Genomic DNA, 6,570 nt, shown 5'->3' on the forward strand with positions numbered 1-6,570 from the left:
CATGCTATATATATATATATATATATATATATAATATTCTTTTAAGGTTTGAAATACACTACAAGTGCACATTTGATACAATTTAAAAGTGGAAGCGGAGCTGTCTCATAACATATGTCCAAAACTGAGTAGGGGTTAAGTAGTAAGGCCCTTAGATGTCGTGCCAATTTGATTTGTGTATGTGTGAGTGGGTGTGTCCACCATCTAACCATGCAAATCACATGAAAACCTTTTATTTATGGAGCATGCTTACTAAGTGATATGGCTAATATTGCAAAAACTTACCTAAACCCATCAACAAAACACTGTTCCCAGTCATTAAACAGCAAATACAAGCCAATTTCAGTGTGCCTGCTTTGAAGTACAAGCTTTATATGGACATTTAAAGCCAGCAGGAGTCTGTTACAAACATTTTATCCCAATGAACTGGAAACAGTTGTGGTTGTCATTAGTGGTGGCAGTCATGTTCGGCTACATGTTGATGCTAAAACACCACCACCATCTTACTGATCGATTTTAGCACTCACTGCTCAAACGTCATAAATCAAATAAATGTATATGTCAGAGAGAGTTAGACCCTAACCCTTTCACTACAGTTCGAAAGCTTGGAACACAGTCAGAAATATGTAAAGCTGTTAGTTTGAGCTTCCAGAAGGGAGAAACAGGCAAGACAAACGCCGACCTAAGGCAGAAACATGGCCTTTTTCCAGAATAAGGAGAAAAATTCACACCGCTCACTCCATCACTGCATCGTCAGTCTAGCTGTTAGTGGCTGTGATTATCCTGTTCTTTCATCGCTATATCGCCCCCTGTCCACATCACTCTTGGACACTCAGAGTGGCAGTGAAAAGCTCGTTCTTTTCTCTTCTCCACTCTGGCAGTCTAGCACAGCTTTAGGCCTCAATGTGGAAAAATTTGATGGTCAGCCTACAGATTATTCATGAACATTTACAAGAGTGTGGAATCAAGGCAATAGTTTTGCTTCTAGGAAATATGTTCTTGATTCTTGTTTGTCAGTTTGCTGAGTTAAAAACAGAGTTAGAAAGTAGCTAACTAAAACTGTTGTACAGTACCATTCAATGGCTCATATACTGTTAAGAAGTCAAATTCATTTTCAAGTAAATAAATGTTTCAGCTATCTAATAAAAAATTTATGAATTTATAGGATTATCTGCACTGGAAAGTTTATTGTTAAATAAATTAAGATGTTTTCTATTTCTATTTGCCAACATCCGGTCATTAACCAACAAAATGGACAAAGTACGGCTGTGCCTCAACACACAAAGGACCCTAAGGGATTGTTGTGCTCTGATTTTCATGGAGATGTGGCTGAGTGCGGAAATCCTTGATGGAGTCATGGAGCTAACTAGCCGCACACTATACCGAGTAGGGTGATATACCGATATTGCCTAATTGTCAGTGAACTACGGCTCTGTGTAGTAAATGCCACTCCACCTGAAAGCAGGTGATGGAGATTTACTACTAATCACGGAACCGGCTTTACTGACGAGATGCGCATGACAATCGCATGTGATTAATTGCACAGCCCTAATACCGAGCAGACCGCACTCAAGACTCCAGTAAGAGAAGGGGAGGGGGACTCTGTGTTTATATCAACAACAACTGGTGTACCAACCACACTGCAATAGAGAGCTACTGTTCACCAGATCTGGAGTATCACATGCTGAGATGTAGACCGTTTTATCTATCGAGGAAGTTCTCCGTTGTCATCTGTATTGTACATTGTAGCAGTTTATATTCCACCACAAGCTAATGCTAAGGTAGCACTAGCACAGCTACACTCATCCATCTACACTCAGACAGAGCCTTCATAATAGCAGACGATTTCAACCAGGCTGATCTACGAACAGTGCTCCATAAATTCTATAAGCATGTGAAATGTCCCACCAGAGGCTCCAATTTTTGGATCACGTGTACACCAACATCAAAGACTCACACAGGGCTTTCCCCAACCGTCCTCTTGGTCAGTCTGATCACCTCTCACTGTTTCTGACACCAGCATACAGACCTCTCATCTGCAAGTCAAGACCCACCATCCAAACACACAACTTCAGGACTGCTTTGATTGCAGTAACTGGGAGCTGTTCGCAGAAGCAGTAACCCATGAAACTGCGCCAGACCTGGAGGATTACACAGCCACTGTACTCTTCTACATCAACAGCTGTGTAGAAAATGTTACAGTGGAGAAGACAATAAAGAGGTATGCTAATCAGAAACAGCGGATTAACAAAGAGGTATAAAATCTTCTAAGAACACGCAATGATGCCTTTAAATCTAGCGACCCCATAGCATACCATGTAGCCAAACACAATCTCAAGAAGGGGATAAAAAAAAGCAAAAGCCAGCTACAGACGACATATTGAAGACCACTTCATCACCTCTGACACCAGGAATGTGTGGCAAGGAATCAGAGCTCTCACAGAACACACTCCCCCACTGTGATGTCTCACTATTGAACAAGCTTAACAAATTCTTTGCTCGGGTTTGAGAACAGAGACAACCTGACAACGGTCACAATCCCAGCCACAGAGGATGATCAGTATCTGACACTGAGCATATTTGATGTCCATCGCACGCTGCAGAGAGTAAATCCACACAAAGCTGCGGGGCCCTGACGGTGTTCCAGGACAGGTACTCAGGGACTGTGCTTAACAACATGCTGGAGTTTTCACTGACATCTTCAATCTGTGTTTGTCTCTGGCATCAGTACCCAAGTGCCTAAAATCAGTCATCATTGTGCCAGTGCCCGAAGAATATCACTTCTCTGAACAACTATCGACCAGTGGCCCTCACTCCAATAGTGATAAAGTTTTTCAAAAGACTTGTCCTCTCTCACATTAAAGACTCCATACTGGCCTCACTCGACCCATATCAGTTTGCATACAGAGCGAACAGTTCCACAGAGGACGCCATCTCCCTGGCTCTTCAACACTGCTTTGAATCACCGGGAGAGACAGAACACGTACATGAGGATACTGTTCGTGGACTATAGCTCTGCATTCAACACTGTCATCCCCTGCAAACTAACCACACAACTCCACCAGCTAGCAAATTACACTAAAAACTGCAATTTTCAGGCTTGTACAGCTAATGCACTTGCATGTTTAAGAGTAAACTGACAGATGATGCTATCAAAAAGCAGATTGGTTTTCTTATAGACATCATTTTGTTTTTATTCCCACCATATTATTCCCATTCATTTCTCTATGAGTGTTCTGTCTCATCCTCTTCATGATGTCCCTGTTGTCGTTTAGTTTGGCTGGTACCAGTTTTAAAGTAACTTCCCCAACAAAATTTTGAGGTGTGAACTGCACTTTAAGCAGCTCTAAAGAGGTTTACACACCATCTTATTGGTTGTTTGAAACAGATAAATACAATTAAGTTGATTTATTGCACAAATGTTGGAAACACTTTATAATAACTTAATAACATTAATAAATCATTAACAAACATTATATAATGCTTAATGGATCATTAGTTAATATATATTCAAAGAGTTAGAAACGTGAGATATTGTGCTTGTTAATGTTTGCTAATAAACTTATTAAACATTAGATAATGTTCAAACAAATCATTATTTCATGTAAGTTAAAATACTTACAAATGTCATTAAACTTTCAGGGCCCTATTTTAACGATCTAAGCGCATGGTCTAAAGCGCACGGCGCAGGTGCACTTAGGGCGTGTCCGAATCCACTTTTGCTAGTTTAACGACGGGAAAAGGGTCGGCGCGCCCTGGCGCATGGTCTAAACGGGTTGTCCCTATTCTCTTAATGAGTAATGGGTGTTTTTTGGTCGTAACGTGCAATAAACCAATCAGAGTCTCATCTCCCATCTCCTTTAAAAGTCAGTTGTAATTTTTCATTTTTAAAAATGTTTGTGTGCTGCTGCGCGTCCCTGTGTGTGTAATAAGCAAAGTGTACGTGTGTTGTGCACCAGCCTATAGGCGCATATTACTAACGCGCTCTTTATATAACAAAGAAAAATTATTGCGCCAGACTTTATACCAGGTTTGAGTTGGTCTATGGCGCAGTCTATTTTCAGTTCCCCAAAATAGCAACGCGCCAACAATGCGCCTGAACACACCTCTTTTTTAGACCAGCACGCCCATGGGCGCAGAAATGGGCGCAAATGCATTTGCTATTTAAACAACGCGGCACAGGACGGGAAAATAAGAACTGCGTCGGGCTGAAACTAGCAAAAACACTTGCGCCGCATTGCACCAGGTGTATGATAGGGCCCTCAATTCCATATGATCAAGCACTTATTGAAAATCTACAAAAGATTTTAAAAGAGGTTATAAAATGATTAATAGCTTGTGTTAATGCACAACACTTTTGCTGCTATTGCGGTGTGATACGGGTATGGTTAGGGACAGGTTTGGTGGTATGGGTAGGTTTAAGGGGTGGTTAAAGGGTCAACAGTGTACAGGGGTCAATTTGATTATTATAAGGGAACACTGTTCAATCAGTTTATATTATATTGTTTTGATAAATGAACAAGTATTTTCTTTTAAAAAATGATTTGTTTTCTCCTGTTTATTTATGATTCAAGGAATATCCTGTTTAATGATATACTGAAAAGTAGTATACTAATGTGAGTGTTGAGACAATAAAAAACTTTTTTGCACTAAAATTACAATCTGTTATGTATTTAGCAAGAATTTAGCTAAACTTAACCAGCCACCCTTCACACAAACCTTGTTACATTAGCTAAAAGTCCAATGCCCATAAAGATACTAAATGATTAGTAATCGTTTATAAACATTTACAAATGTTGAATAGTTTCAACTTTAGATTGGCTTCTGCAAAAACACGAACAAATGATTAATAAATGATTAGTACAGATGTGTGAATAGGGTAAATTCAGGTCTTTCGGGACACTTTTTGCAATTGAGATGACTGCTCATAAAGGTAGTAATGATTAGTAAACATTTATAAACATTTGCAAATGATGAAAAGTTTCCACTTAGATTGGGTACTGCAAAAACATGAACAAATAATTAATAGATTATTTGTTAAGATGTGTAAATAGAGGTCTACACAACAAACAAGACCAACGAATGAAGATCATATGAACTGAAAGTTTACTAACATTTGTAAGCATTTCAATTTACATTAAATAATCATATGTTAATCATTAGGTAATGTTTAGTAAGTTCATTAGTAAACATTAACAAGAACATTATCTCATATTTCTAGCTGTGTGAATATATATTAACTAATGATCTGTTAAGCATTATATAATGTTTGTAATGATTTATGAATCATTATGAATAAATAAAAGTTATTATAAAGTGTTACCAATTTTATTCTGTTCTAAAATTAAGAAAAAAACTAAACAAACAAAAAAACTGTTTGTGTAATCTTTTTGTAGTGTTTACATCATGATTTGACTTGAATGCCATAGTACAGGTTTCTTGGGTCAATAGTTAAAATGTCACCCAAAAAATTTATTTATGATTCAAGGAATATCCTGTTTAATGATATACTGAAGAGTAGTATACTAATGTGAGTGTTGAGGCAATAAAAAAACTTTTTTGTACCAAAATTACAATCTGTTATGTTTTCAGCCAGCATTTAGCTAAACTTAACCAGCCACCCTTTACACAAACCTTGTTACATTAGCTAAAAGTCCAATGCCCATAAAGATACTAAATGATTAGTAATCGTTTATAAACATTTACAAATGTTGAATAGTTTCAACTTTAGATTGGCTTCTGCAAAAACACGAACAAATGATTAATAAATGATTAGTACAGATGTGTGAATAGGGTAAATTCAGGTCTTTCGGGACACTTTTTGCCATTGAGATGACTGCTCATAAAGGTATTAATGATTAGTAAACATTTATAAACGTTTGCAAATGATGAATAATTTATTTTTTAGTTTGGGTACTGCAAAAACAACAAAATAATTAATAGATTATTTCTTAAGATAAATATTAAGATAAATAATATACAACAAAGACCAACAAATGAAGATCATATGAACTGAAAGTTTACTGACATTTGTAAACATTTCAATATACATTAAATAATCATATGTTAATCATTATGTAATATTTAGTAAGTCCATTAGTAAACATTAACAAGAACATTATTTCATATTTCTAGCTATGTGAATATATATTAACTAATGATCTGTTAAGCATTATATAATGTTTAATGATTTATAAATGAAAGTTATTATAAAGTGTTATCCAAATTGTGGCAGTAAGTGGTCAGGTGCTTAGAAAATTACCAATAATAAGAGAAATCCTATAGTCGACTACGCCACCCGGAATACACCAGGACATAACAGCCCTAAACAAAGGGACACAGGTTCGTTGCCAAAGGCAGGGTGAGCATAATAATAATAATAATAATAATAATAATAATAATAATAATAATAATAATAATAATAATAATAATAATAATAATAATAATAATAATAATAATAATAATAATAATAATAATAATAATAATAATAATAATAATAATAATAATAATAATAATAATAATAATAATAATAATAATAATAATAATAATAATAATAATAATAATAATAAT

This window comes from Sinocyclocheilus rhinocerous, unplaced genomic scaffold, assembly GCF_001515625.1.
Source record: "Sinocyclocheilus rhinocerous isolate Xijiao unplaced genomic scaffold, SAMN03320098_v1.1 scaffold48, whole genome shotgun sequence".
NCBI classification, from domain to species: Eukaryota; Metazoa; Chordata; class Actinopteri; order Cypriniformes; family Cyprinidae; genus Sinocyclocheilus; species Sinocyclocheilus rhinocerous.